Source organism: Bubalus kerabau, chromosome 13 (assembly GCF_029407905.1).
Source record: "Bubalus kerabau isolate K-KA32 ecotype Philippines breed swamp buffalo chromosome 13, PCC_UOA_SB_1v2, whole genome shotgun sequence".
NCBI lineage: Eukaryota > Metazoa > Chordata > Mammalia > Artiodactyla > Bovidae > Bubalus > Bubalus kerabau.
Window position 1 is genome coordinate 55,301,950 of NC_073636.1, and position 14,889 is coordinate 55,316,838.

The window sequence follows — 14,889 nt, forward strand, 5'->3', positions numbered from 1 at the left end:
AGCCTTAGGCGGAGGCAGACATTCCTGGGGCGGGCAAGGGCCACAGCCCGGCCTAGAGAGGGGGTGGAGTGACCCACCTACACTGCCAGGGTCAGGGCTCCCACTGACCGAACCCCCAGAAGAGGACTACTGTGTGCACCCGCTGTGTGTGCTCTCACGTGGCAGCCTTGGCCGGGACGTTCTCTCGTGGAACTCTCTCTCCTTCTTCACCCTAAGTGTCAGATGCCAGACCCACCAGCTCTGTCCTGGAAATGTTCCTAAGCCTCCGTAGTGACAGAAGCTCATGGGCTGGGGTGGACACGGCCACGCTCAGGGTCCCTGGTTGGGGGGCAGGGGGCTTTTGCTTCTTTCTTTGTTTCTTTACTTATTTTTGGCTGTGCTGGGTCTTCATTGCTGCACACAGGCTTTCTCTAGTTGCGGCAAGTGGGGACTACTCTTCGTTGAGGTGTGAGGGTTTCTCCCTCTGGTGGCTTCTGTTGTTGCAGAGCAGGGCCTCCGGGGCGCATGGGCCCTATAGTTGTGGCGCACGGGCTCAGGTGCTCTGCAGCATTTGGGATCTTCCCAGACCAGGGATGGAACCCGTGTCCCCTGCATTGGCATGAGGACTCTTAACCATTGGACCACCAGGGAAGCTCCCTGGCTTTTTCTTTCTTGACAGAGCAGTTTCCCTGTAGCAGGTGAGTTGATGGTGAGAAGCAGGGCCCTGACGGGAGCCATCCACTTAACAAATGGAACTCGCTCAGTCCTGATGGATGGCTTTGCCGGCTCGTAAAACTCCAGAGGAAGTTGAATTCGGGTTCTCAAAACCTTGGAAATACTCCTTGAATTTATTATGTGATCTGATAAATTATTGAATCCCAGTCCTCATGGATCTGGAACAGGCCTGTCAGGCAGGGGTGACACTCTTGAGTCCTGAGGGTCCAGGGGACTCACCTGCTGAGAGTTACGTTTCCCTGAGAAATGCTCTTCCGATAAATTGGGCTGGAAATCCCAAATCCCAGGGAAGCTTTCCCGAGGTCACAGGGAAGCCAAGCCTGAGCACCCCTCAGGGTGGTCTTTGGGACTCTTGGTGACTCTCAGCCTGGGGTCTCAGGTATTTGACTGGCCAGCCCTTCTTGGAGAACTTTTCCAATTTCTTTTGAAAATGAGCCTGTGGGAGGCAGCATCCTTGCCACATGGTCCCCCCACCCCTTGCATGTGAATAGGGCCAGCCACTGTGATGGGGATTCATTCCCAAGATTAGGCTGTTACTCTTTCAAATGCAAGTTCATCAGAAGGAATATTCTGCAGGGTGGGTCAGGCCTAATTAGGTGAGCTCTTTAAAAGGAGAAGCATCAGAAAGATGCTGTCCTGCTGGCCTCAGAGAAGGAACCAACAGCCAGGTCTTGGCCTGCCCTTGCGGGGGCCACATGGCAAGAGTCTGTAGGCAGCCCTTGGCCCACAGCCACAGACAACTTGGAACTGGCAGGAATGAATGCTGCCACAATTTCAAGGAGCCTAGAAGTGACCTCAGCCCCAGCCACACCTGCTTTCAGCGCAGGGAGACCCTGAGCAGAGGAACCACACTGGGCTTCTGAGCCTCAGGGACTGTGCGATGATAACTGGGTGGTCATCTGTCCCGCAGAGCAGAAAATGGAAACAAAACCAAATCTTAAACTGTAAAATGTAGGGGACAGTTCAAGTCGCGTCCATGGGAGAACGTGCACATCTGGTCTCTGCGTCCTCAGACCCTTCCATCTCCCAGGGGCTGCTGGCCGTGTTGAGAAGGATGCCGAAGTGCACTGGGATCCGTGGAAAGGGCATAGCTTGGCAGGGATGCCCTGTGGGTGGTGGCGCATGGGCCCTATATCCAGGCTTGGCTGGACTGAAGGCTCACAGTTTGTGGGGTTGTGTGGGAGTCTGCTGCAGAGATTTCCCCAGCAGGTGCTTCCTGCCACCCCCACCCCAGGATGGAAAGAGAACAGCAGATCCCAGGTGTCTCTGGATCTGGCTCTGTCACTGAGGTGATGGATAGTCAATTCTGTGTCCTGCCCCAAGCTGGGAACCACCGGGGCTGCTGGCCCTGTCCAGGGTGTGAGGAGCCCCCGTTACCTTCCCGTCCCCCCATTTATGATGTGGTGTAGGTCCTCCTGGTCCACCGCCCCTCCTCCCCCAAGATCTGTCATTATCCCCATCTCCTCCCGGACAATGACACCCTACCCCCCACTCCGCACTGAGCTGACCTCACCTAGTTTTTGAGATTGTCAATCAACCAGCTGGTGCTGGGCTGGGGTCACTGTCTAATGGGACAGGATCCCTGCAGCCACGGGGCTGAGGAGGGGTCAACCCAAAGGCCCACTGCAGTGCAGGGAGTGGTTTCTGCAGTGCATTCCACCCAGGACTAGCTGCAGTCCCCCTCTGGGGCCTGCCTCTGTGTGGCGAGCCCCGGGGCTGTCACCCCCGAGGCAGCGTCTCTGAGCCCCAGGAGTGACCTTCGCCAAGGCTGTGAAGCCTGCAGCCAGCTTTGCTGAAGCACCATGCGTTCACAGTTATGAGCTATTTTATTGCCCAGTCAGTAAAAAACCTTCTGATTATGTCATTGCAGAGGCAGGTGAATGCCAAAAAATATAAATTTTCTTCCGTCCACCACTGACCCCTCCGCCTTCACGCCGGCCTCGGTTCTGGTTCCTTCCCTGGGTTTTCTTTAATTAGTGAGATGCAGGACTGTGCCCGGCTGCCCCCAGGGCTACTTTCTGGAGGCCAGGGACAGGGGCAGGGCGGGACAGGGAAGGGGCTGGGGGTGTGAGGGTGGGGACTCGAGGATGGTCTCCTCAGCTCTGTGCTGGGGAAGCCGCCTATGGGCCCATGGCCCTTTCAACCAAGGGTGCGGGCACAGAGGTGGCCTCAGGCTGAAGGCTGTGCTCACGGGAGACTGGACCCCTCCCTAGGCACCAGGGCCTCCGAGGAGCAGCACAAACCCCCTTTAGACAGATGCACTGAGGTGGGGCACATCCATTCACACATTCACTTGGAAGACACTTGCTGGGCCCACACCATGCACCCTGCTCTGCTGGTCCGGGCTCTGGACTCCGCCCCTGGGGAGGGAGCCCAGCATGGGGAATGATGGAGATTCAGACCCCAACGGCCAGCTCAGACACAGCCCAGGCCTCCATGCCAGAGAGCCTGGCTTAGAATCAGCAGCAGTGTGGGTAACAAGAGGGGAGGGGGCAGGGAGGACTTCCTGGAAGGGGTGGCACCCACCCATCTCGGGACTCAGGCCCGCTCTCCAGCCCCTGGGTGAGGCCTGGAGCCCCCCTGCAGAGCCAGCTGGGGGCACTTGGCCAGTCAGAGCAGAGGTGCCAAGCAGCACACTTTGGGAAGCTGACATCACCGCAGAGTCAAGCCCCACCCGGCACCTGTTGGGTAAACCCAGAATAGCTGCTCCCAAGAAGCCAAGCTGGGTTGGATGATCAGAGGACTGGGGGCGGGGCTCTGGGGGATGTGGGTCTGGGGGAGCTGCTGCAGTCGCTTTCCCCTTTAGGCCCGCCCGGCCAGCCCACCCCCACCCCACAACTGAGCAGTGAGAGTCCAGCAGACAAGAAGGACGGAGTCTGAAAGGCATGTGACGTGGGTGCCTTCAACCACCCCCATCACAGCCTGGCCTCTGGTTGATGACCCCCGAGCCCCAAGAGCCCTGGCTGATTCCTGGTGTGTTCCGGACTTGCCAAGGATGGGACCAGCACACAGTAGGTGCTCAACAAACCTTCACAGGCCCCATGGCAGACGTTGGGACAGCACAGTCCACGATGCCTTGGACACCATCTCCCGACCCAGCTCCCCTGCAGGGGCTTTTCTCTCCGCACTTTCTTCCCCAGACCCCCTCCCTGGGGCCCAGCCCCCACAACTTCCCTTGGGCCCCTCTCAGGATTGAGACAAAGATGAGGAAGAGCCTTCTCAAGGCTGGAGGCCCACTGAGGAGGCTGGTCCTCCCTCGGAGTGACAGCCTGGTGAGCCTGGGGGCCTGGTGTTGCTGTGAGGGAGTTGGGGTTCACCCTGTGCCCCAGCCGAAGACCCCACCACCCCTGGCATCACCCTTTCTCCAATAAGTTCTCATGGTGAGCTCACGCCTTCCGTAGGTGTAATTAAATATGACAACCTCGCTGCTTCTCCCAGCCCCCGAGTCAGGTCAGGCTTTTTAATTAGCCCCACCAATAAATGTGTCAGAGGTTCCCTTAAAAATATGTCTCTCTCCCAGGGCCACGCTGAGTGACAACGTAAATGGGGCTTAGACACCAGGCACGGTTGTTTCAAGCTCCTCATGCGGTGGCATCGCCTGAGAACAGGGGAGCCCCCCCTCACCTGCCCAGGGATCTAAACGCTCAGCCCTGCCAGCCCCTGACCATGGTGGGCCATCCCCTGGGGCCCCAACTTCACCAGGGATGGTAGGGAAAGAGGGGGCTGTGGTTGGCGGACTGGAGGCACCCACAGCAGCTCAAGCCCAGCCCTTTTGGGTTGTGCCAGGCGGCAGGTTTTGTCTTTGGCCTCCACCCATGTCTTAGGGGGTATCCTGGTGTTCTGGGAGGGGTTTTTTTTCCAAAGATGGTGGCCCCAGGGGCCATGGGGAGGGCATCCACCCCCTTGGTGCTGGTAACCAGCTTTGCTCGCACCACTCCAGCCCCCATTGTCGGGGGCCACCAGCTCCAGAGCACCTCGGGGGTCAGAGAGAAGATGAGATGGAGAAGTTCACGTTTAGAATGTGACCATGGGTCTTGGCTCCCAGCCCCGCTGCCCGGGGAAATGGGGGTGGGGTAGGCAAAGAGGATGCTTACCTTGGGGACAAGGTAATTTCAAGAACCTTTACCTCCAAGGAGGGTCCAGAGCCTCCCCTTTTCTCCCTACTGCCTGACCTGGGTCCAAGTCCCAGTCCAGTGGGTGCCCCCCACCCTCTCCAGGTGGCACTGTCCCCAGGAGGTGGCTGCTTGAAGCCCAGGTCCCCACATGCAGGGTCACAAGAGGCTCAGCCCGTGTGAGTGTGACCCTGGGACGGAAAGCATGTGTGTGGAGGTCGTGGTCTGCCCTGGGCGGGGCCTCAACGAGGCACGACGCTTTCCACCTGCCCTTGGCTCCTTGTGAGCATCTCCCAGACAAGGAGGAGAAAGAGGCAGAGGAGGCTATGTGCCCTGAGCCGGGCTGCAGGACCGGCAGGTGGCAGGACAGCCCTCTCCCCTCCCCATACAGCCCTGGGGAAGGGCCAGGCCCGAGATCCACCAGGGCATGCAGACCATGCCCCCCCTTGCGTGGAGGAAGGTGGAGGCTCTCGCGACGGGTACAGCCAGCATTTGCTGAGCGCCTGCTGAATGCCTGCACTTTGCATTCCCCACTCAGCTTCTCTACAAGCCCACCACCTGGTTCTTGCTTTAGGTCAAGAGGGCGGCCTGGGGGTTAAGGCCCAGTGGGCAGGGCCACATGCCGACTCCCGACAAGAACTGAGGGGCCCCAGACTCACCACCCCTGCCACCCCCTCTTGAACCCCTGGGTGGGCCCTCCCTCGGCTGGCGTCCTGACCAGAGAGCTGGGTATTGACCGAGTGCAGACTGGGCATCGATTGGCTGAAAGGTGAAGCCTGAAATAGTCCCTGCTGCCAGTAAACAGGATTTTTAATTGTTTAGGCAGCTAATCTCTGGTTGTCTCCCAGGAAGCTGGGGGGCAGGGGGCGGGCACGGAGGCTTTGATTGTCCACAACCACAGGGCAGGCCTGGTGGGGACCCATACCACCCACCCTGTGCAGGGCCCAGCAGGAGGTCTGTCCCCCTGGGAGCCCAGGGCCCCTGGGCCGCTGGTCTGTGCAGCAGCCTGAGACAAGGCTGCAGGAAATGGCACCACCTCTGAGACCTAGGGTCGGTCCTGGCGCAGCTGCCTTCAGTTGAGATCGGGCGCATTTGGGGTGATATGGCCATAGACTGCAGCTGCCTTCTGGACCAGAGTCCCCAGGCAAGTCCTATCCATGCCTTCACTTCCTCTTTGCTAAAATAAAACACCGACCACAGATGATGCTTGCCCGCCTGAGCCAACATGGGCACCGCCCAGAGGAGCGTCTGGCTTGGGAGGGGGAGGTTGTTCAGTTAAGGGCAATCATCACTGTGAAAGTAAACCTCTAACAAAACTGGTGAAAGTCACTAAGGTTGTTCTGAATGCTTGACTACATGTGCTAAGAGGCCTGGGCAGGTGCTCTTGGAGAAGCAGGTGCGCTTGTGATGCAGGGGGTCATTGAAATACAGGCCCTGCACCTCGGAGGGCATCAGAGTCCTCATAGATCAGCGTGTGCACCTTCTGCCATCCTTGATGATTCCAAAAGTGATGCTCCCGGGGTGAGGTGGGCTGGGCTTGAGGATCCAGCCCCGGGGGCTACAGAGACCCCTGTGAACAACGATACAATGTGAAGACAGCAGAGGCTGGGAGAGCAAAGATGGGGGTCATGTGGGGTCGCAGGCCAGGATGGGAACTTTGATTTTATTCTAAGGGCAGGGGACCCCCAGGGAGTATCGAGAAGGGAGAATGGTGGGTCCAGGACAGGAAGCTAGGGTGGGGGCTGTGATGAACCAGGAAGGAGGTGGGCACAGCAGGGAAGCCTTCACAACGACTTATTTCTGGGCCTGGGGCCCTTTGCACTCTGACCCCGGGGCAGTGACCTCCCCCTCCTGCACTCATCCCTGCTCACCAAGGCCACCAAGGCCTGGAGCTGGGGCTTCAAACACCCACATGCCCCACAGAGGTGCCAGGTCTGAACAAGGGCACCTCCCCCAAACCCTGTGACCAGTGCCCCCTGGACCCCAGACCCCAGCACTGAGCTTGCTAAACGGCAGCTCTGCCTGGCTGACATTTCTCCCAGAAATAATTAAGTTTGACATCACAAAGGGCATTTCCCGCAGCCAAGGTCACTTCAGGGCTGGCCACGGCCTCTCTGTCCGCAGTCCCTCCCCAGCCTGCAGCTCTGATGAACGGACTTTCAGAGACCTGGCTGCACAATCGAAGAGTCAGGAAAGCTAAGGCCGCTTCTCTTGCAGGAATAACTGCTGCCTCGTCAGCTGCAAACCACCGGGCTGGGGTGGGGGTGGGGGGCCGGCAATGCCGCCTCGGACTCAACCCCCAAGGGACCTTAGGGCTGTGGGCAGCTCAGGGTCCCCGCACTCACTGTCAGCTTCCGACTCTTTGGACACAAAATTCTCTGGCTCCCCATCATCTGAGCTGGGGCTGTGGGGAGCCGGCTGGGAGGCAGGTGATGGGGGCCACCTGCCCCCACCTGCAAACCAGTGATAGCAGCTCGAGCCTGGCGTCCGAGGTGAGTGGGACGTATGCAGGCTGTGTGTGCTGCCCAGCACGTGCGTGTGACTGTACAGGGGCCCCTGTAACAAGGCCCCACAGACCAGTCCTGTTCCCAAGGCTGGTTCTTCCCCAGGGAGGCCCTACCCCTGGCCCTCTCAAGCTCCGCTGACTGTGGGCATCTTTGGCATTCCTGGGCCTGTAGAAGCATCTTCCTGGCCTCGGCCTTCATCTGTACATAGTGCCTCCCTGTGAACATGTCTGTCCCAAAGACCCCTTTTCATAAGGTCACTTGGATTAGGGCCACACTTCTCCAGTGACCGCGTCTGAGCTAATTACACCTGCAACAACCCTATTCCCAAATAAGGGCACCTTCTGAGGTCCTGAGAGTGAGGACTCCAACAGACAGGTTTTCGGGGGATGCAGTTCATCCCACAGCACTAGAGGCTTCAGGAAAGGAAAACCCTCTGGACACAGAAACTTGCATGTGGGGTTAACAGCAACTGTATTCATAGTTGCCAAACTTGGATGCAGCCAGGATGTCCTTCAGCAGGTGACAGATAAATAAACTGTGGTGTACCCAGACAGTGGGATATTATTCGGCACTAATTAAAACGCGCCAACAAGCAATGAAAAGACATGGAAGAACCTTAAGAGCATTTAACTATGTAAAAGGAGCCAATCAGAAAAAGCTACAGACTTTGTTATTCCAACTCTCTGACACTCTGGAAAAGGCAGAACTATGGAGACAGTAAAAAGATTAGGGGTTGGCAGGGGGTAGGGGGAGGGAGGGATGAACAGGTGGAGCGCAGAGGATTTTCAGAGCAGTGAAAATACTCTGTGTGATGCTATAATGGTGGATACATGTCATCATGAAAGTGGAGTGACAGTGTTAGTGTCTCGGTCGTGTCTGACTCTTTGTGACCCCATGAGCTGTAGCCCACCAGGCTCCTCTGTCCATGGGATTGCCCAGGCAAGAATACTGGAGTGGGTAGCCATTCCCTTCTCGAGGGAATCTTCCTGACCCAGGGATCAAACCCAAATCTCTTGCATCTCCTGCATTGCAGGCGGATTCTTTACCGTCTGAGCCACCACGGAAGCCCACATGTTATTGGACATTTGTCCAAGCCCACAGAATGTACAACAGTCCACCCAGCTGTAAACTGTGGACCCTGAGTGGTGATGACGTGTCAATGCACGTCATCTAACAAATGCACCATCTGGTAGGGGGTGTGGGTGATGGGGGAGACGGTGCATCTGCACGTGGAGGGGGCGGGAACGTAAGGGAGTCTCTGGGCTTCCTGCGTAATTCTTCTGTAGAACTAAAACTGCTGTTTAAGATAGAGTCTATTACTTAAAACAAACAAACAAACAAACTACCAGAGGGACCTTGAAAAAGGGGTCAGGTTTCTGTGAGGGTCGTAACCGTGTGCCCTGTACCTCTAATCCATAACCAGGATGACAGTGCCTGTCTTTACTGTGCCCCCTCCCTGCCCTGGAGCCACCTTGGCTGACCTGGAAGGGCTGGCAGTGAGCTGACCCTGAGCTCAGAGCCCCCAGGAGGAAGGATGGGTTACCAGACACAGGCATGGTCAGCGGTTGCCCCAGGGAGAAGTCAGGCCCAAGCCTCGGCTGGAAAGCTCTGGAAGGGCGGGGAGGAGGGTGAGGGCACGCTTGGCTGCTGAGGGCGGATGGTTTGTGAGAATCAGGCCTGCAACAGCCACCCTCACAGCGCCCCTCGCCTGCACCTTCTCCCCAACATGCTGGGCGGGGGGCGGGGGAAGGGTGGCGCTGAGCACACAGACTGGGCCCCGCGTCCCAGGACAGCCCACCCACCCCGCCGTCTCCAGCATCTCCCTCCCTGTCGGCTTCCCCTCGGTGGCGCTTCCTAATCCAGCCCTGCAGTGACCTTTGGCCCAGGGAAGTGATCTGATTAGAAGGCATTCCGAGAGGGCATGGCTGTCACTCTGTCCTCTGGGAGGGTCAACACAGAGCCCTGTCGAGGTTTGACGGAAGCCAGGCTGAGGCTTGGAGAAGCACAGTGAGGTGTGGTGAGCGCAGCACTCAGGCGGGGCTGGTCCACCCGCACGTCCCAGGTCACTACGTCCCTGTGTGGGAGGCAGAACCACAGCCCCTGAAGACACGGCGTCCTGACCCTCAGGACAGCAGGGACTCTGCACGTGTAGTGCTGCTAAGGACCACAATGGGGAGACTCTCCTGGGTCCCCCAGTGCATTTGAACACCGGACCACAGACGTTTTAACACAGCTGTAGGAGGAGACGTGATGTGGAGCCAGGAGGGACTGAAGGTGCCAGCCGCTGGCTGTGAGGATGGACGGAGGGGCTCTGGACACCGGAAATGACCTCCTGGGGGGCCTCCAGAAAGACCACCCCAAGGACCACTTGATTTTAGCCCAGGAGATTCATCTTGGACTTCTGACCCTGAAGACTGTGAGATGACACATGTGTGCTTCAAGTCACTGGATTTACAAGGTGTGTTCTGGCAGCAGCAGGGCTCTGGTGTACCCTGTAAAATGCCTTTTGATTCTGGGGCCAACAAGTGCGTCATTCCTGACCAGTTGCCACTCTGCTTTCATCAGATTGTGCCTCACTAAGCCTCCATCTCTGAGGCCCCTTCTTTATAGGCATGCCCACCAGCCCCGACCCCAGCAGAGGTGACGCACTCAGCCTGGTTTCGTGTCCTTGCATGGCACCCTGAGTGGGAACCCTCCACCAAGACATCAAGCAAAGGGCATCCTCTTGCTGAAGATTTCCATCTCATGTCCCAGTGCAATTTGGGCTGGAAGTTGCCAGACAGAAACTTCATTTTTGTTCAACATTTCTCGCCCAGTTCAGTGTGTAATTGGCTTCCCCTTGGCAATTTAGCAGAGCGCACTGCAGCTTATAAAAAAAATAAATAAATCTAAATAAAACCCAGAGAAATGGACTGCAAACCATTCAGCACTTCTGCTTCTTAAAGGAAAACTGTCTCCAACTAAGGGAACTCTGACGTTGGTGATGACTCTTCAGATACGACACCAACCGAAAGTGAGGTCCGTGAAAGAAAAGATTGATGAATTGGGCCTCACTGAAATTTTAAATTCTGCTCTGTGATAGACACAGACGAGAACGAAAAGATGTGCCACGGTCAGGAGAAAATACTTTCAAAACACACACCTGATAAAGGATAAACACACATCTGCTTTCCAATAGAGGCTTCCCTGGTGGTTCAGATGGTAAAGAATCTGCCTGCAATGCAGGATACCTGGGTTCGATCCCTGGGTCGGGAAGATGCCCTGGAGAAGGGCATGGCAATCCACTCCAGTATTCTTGCCTGGAGAATCCCATGGACAGAGGAGCCTGGCGGGCTACAGTTCATGGGGTCACTTGCAAAGAGTTGGACATGACTGAAGTGACTAATGCTTTTTCACTTCTTCACACTCAAAAAGAAAGCAAAAACCAGATTTGGAAGTGGGCTGATGATCTTGAGACCCTTTACCCAAGAAGATATGCAGAGGGAAACAAACATATGAAGAGATGCTCCCATAGTTTATCATCAGAGAAATGCAAAATCTGACCAATGAAACATCACTGCCTACCTCTTAAAACAGCGAAAATCCAGAACATTCACACACCAGGTGCTGGCGTGGAGGTAGAGCAACAGGAGCTCTAATTTGGGGCTGGTGAGGATGCAAAATGGGGCAGCCACTTTGAAAGACAGTTGATGATTTCTTATAAGACTTGTCATACTCTAACTATGCACTCCACTCTGCTCCTTGGTATTTACCCAAAGGAGTCGAAAACCTTTGTCGACACAAAATCCTGAACGTGGATGTTTATAGCAGCTGTATTCACAGTTGCCAAAACTCAGAAGCAACCCACGATGTCCTTCAGTGGTTGATGGATAAAAACCTGTGGTGCATCCAGACAGTGGAATCTTACTCAGTCCTGAAAAGAACTGCACTGTCAAGCCATGAAAAGACACGGAAGAACCTTAAGTAAATCAAACTAAGGGGGAAAAGCCAATCTGAAAAAGCTACAGACTTTGTGATTACAGCCCTGTAACACTCTGGAAATGGCAGAACTATGGGGCCAGTAAAAAAGATAAGGGGCTGGGGGGAGGGAGGAATGAATAGGTGGAGCACAGAGGGTTTTTAGGGCAGCGAAAGCTACTCTGTGTGATCGATAATGGCGGATACATGTCATCACATTTGTCCAAACCCACAGAATATATAACACAAGAGTGAGCCCTGATGTAAACTACAGACTTTAGTTAATAATAATCTATCCACATTGGCTCATCAATAATAACAAACATATCACACCAGCATAAGATTTTAATAATAGGGGAGGGAATATCCTGGAAATTTTTATACCTTGCACTCAACTTTTCTGTAAACTTAAAACTGCTCCCCCCAAATTAAGCCTATTAGTTTTACATAAAAGCGAAAAAACTACCATAGCCATTCATGCTATCTTCTGCATTGAAAATATTGTACACAGTTGAGATCATCATGGGTACATGGTGTGGAATCCAGAAAGCCACGGTTTTGATGAAAAACTTAAATGTGATGAAGAAACTAGTAACGGGCTTGCAGCCGGCTCCCCTCCCAACCCTCCCAGGAAGCCCGGTGTCCCGCCTGGGCTTGACTGGCAGCTCTGACTCCTGCCGAGCACTTAGCTGACCTGGAAGGGACACCCTCCTACAGGGCTGCTGTGTGCTGGGATCCCCAGACATTCCTGAACCGGGGTGACGGCCACTTTGCTGCATCTGGCTGTGCAGACACCTCTAGGGAAGGGTGCCTGGGGACCAGGAGACCCAGTGGAATTCCAGGGGTCTCCAAAGAGCCCCTATAATGTGGGGGGCAGCGTCTCCAAAGAGGCCAAGCTTGGAGTACCCCCTCCTGTTCCTCAGGAAGCCCCCTCCCCCGCAAGCTTCAGGGGAAATGATTCCTCTCCCAGGAAGGCGCTGACACCTCAGATTCGGCTGCCTCCCTCACTTGTGGGTCATCAGCACAGCCCATCTCTCAAGTGTCCCGGGGCCTTGTCATGTGACGTCATCCGTGTGGTCATGTGGCTGTGGTCCCAGGAGGACAGAGAGGGACCACGGGTTTCCCACTACTGTCTCTTAGCACCTAGGAGGCCGGCATATAGCAGAAGCTTGTGAAACACATGGCGAGTGAACAGATGGATGGAAGAGATCCGCTTGTGGTCCAGGAGGCCCTGAGGGCAGGGGCTGCTCCAGACCAGAAGTGGCCGATGCTCTGGGCCCACAGGACCTGGCCAGCTGCCATGGAGGGGAGGGCCAAGGCGCGCCCGCTGGGTGGCTGGGTGATTCTCGGGTACTTGCAGGCACAGGGCAGCCACAGCCTGAGGGGATTAGGGAGCCTCCCAGTGCCAGGATGGGCCATCATGGCTATCTTAGGACTTTGATTCCCAGAGCATTTGAGCTGCCATGACAGGTGGGCCCACAGGCAGCGCCTCCTTCCTGCTCAGCCTGGAGATGTGGCCAGAGTGGCTCATGTCCCATGGGGTGGCCTGTCTTGGAGCAGGCATTCGACACACCCAGGAGGCTCTGCAAATGGCTGGGTGGCCTCAAGTGAGCCCTCAGAATCTCATTTCAAGTGGGGGTGCGTGCCCACTCCTGGGGGGACCCAGTGCACAAGGCCTGCTCTGCCCTTCATTCTGTTTCCCCACATCCCTGGGGGTGGACTTGAGAATCCCTGGGCACAGTCCCAACCCTCACTTGAGTCTTGGGCTCTACAGAAGCCTCAGAGTCTTCAGTCAGAACCAAGTGTCCCTGGACAGACCTGGTGACCATGTGGTCAGCCTGTCTCTCCAGGTCCTCTGACCGCACCCCCGGGGTCTCATGCCCACAGGCTTTCATTTTCTTCACAAATATTTTTGGAATGCTTGACCTTTGCCAGGACCACCAGGCATCACCCAACATGCAAGGGCCATTCTCTCTTATGAGGAATGCTCACGGGGGTCACTGAGGGCCCAGCTTTGGGTGGCCCCTTCTTGCCCTTGTCTGTGCCTCAGTCTAGGGGGCAGAGGCTCACACAATTACCCCTCAGAGCTGGAAAGCCTGGGACAAAATGTTGGCAGGGGTCAAGGCTCTCTCACCCACTTCATCTATGTTTCGATCAGTCACTCAACAAACGTGTTTAAATGCTTGCTCTGTCCCCAGACCTGTGCGGGGTGGGCCATTCCAGTCCACAAGCAAGTCCAGTCTGACAGGCTCCCACACCAGAGGCCCGTTGTACAGTATGGGGCAAATTCGGGATTATTGATGAACTCATTTGGAGCGTTTCTTTCCCTTTGCCACAATGAAATAAATATTTACAGATTTACTCCTAACTTCAGGGACTAGAGGAGTTCTCAATTTATGGCTATAATTATATCATTGGCTCAATTAATGCCCACTAAAAATTTTATGCCATATGTGACATTAAAGTAGCACCTCTGAAATAAGTGGCCAGCCCCATGGCATAAGAAATTCTGACATTTATGGGGTTTGCTGTTTAGTAGATTGAGAAGGAAATGGCAGCCCACTCCAGTATTCTTGCCTGGAGAATCCCCGGGACAGAGGAGCCTAGTGGGCTGCCGTCTATGGGGTCGCACAGAGTCAGACACAACTGAAGTGACTTAGCAGCATCAGCAGCAGCAGATTGCCCTAAACTGCCTTTTATTCTCATCTGACTCTGTCTGGGGAGGCTATACCACAGGATCTGAGACCCTAAGCCCTGGGACCCAAGTGGATCCCCTCAGGTACACTAGGCCAGCATCCTCACCCACAGCCCCCAGGCCAGCCCCCAGCATCACCCCGAGCCCATGCTGCCCCAGGTCCCCTCCAGGGCTGCCCTTCAGGCTTGTGCAAGGGGATGTTTTCTGAGCCCTGCAGGTTTTTGTTCATCCCCACCAGTTCCCTCTTCCTCTCCCGTCTGAATGGAATTTAAATGAACAGCTTGACTGGAAGGAGAGATGGCCTCATGCACATGGATGCTTCTAGAAGACCAGTCCACCTGGTGGATGTGGCCACAGGGCCAGGAGGGAGTCCCTCTAAACAAATGTCTCCCCCAAGAACACAGTTCCAGGACATAGGATGGCTCGGGGTCTGTTCAAAAAAATGATGTCACAAAATGCACATGTTCTCGGAACCAATGAGAATGCATCTGCCTTCCCAACAACATTAGTCACATCAGACCCTTTGGGTTTCTGATGAAAGCTCTGGTTCTGTCCTTAAAATCACCCACAGTCTCAGAAGCCTGGAGGGGATCATGGCCCCTCACCAAGCCTAGCTCCAGCCTGCATGCCCTCCACAGCCTCACCAGGCCAGTGACAGGGTAGCCCCTCACCCCAAGAGCCAGTCCTGGCTCCGCACTCCAGGAAGCGGGTCCTCTCAGGCCTCCATCACTCCCCAGGCGCCGGGGGACCAGTCCCCGAGCCCTCCGCCCCAGCCCTGGTCCCAGCACCAGGCACGATGTCAGAGTTATATTAAGGACTGACAGCGGCATGGGGAGGGGTGTGCGTAACCAGATAAGACCATCAGAACAGTTGTCAGAGGAGCCGGATTTATCCTGTCCTGGTC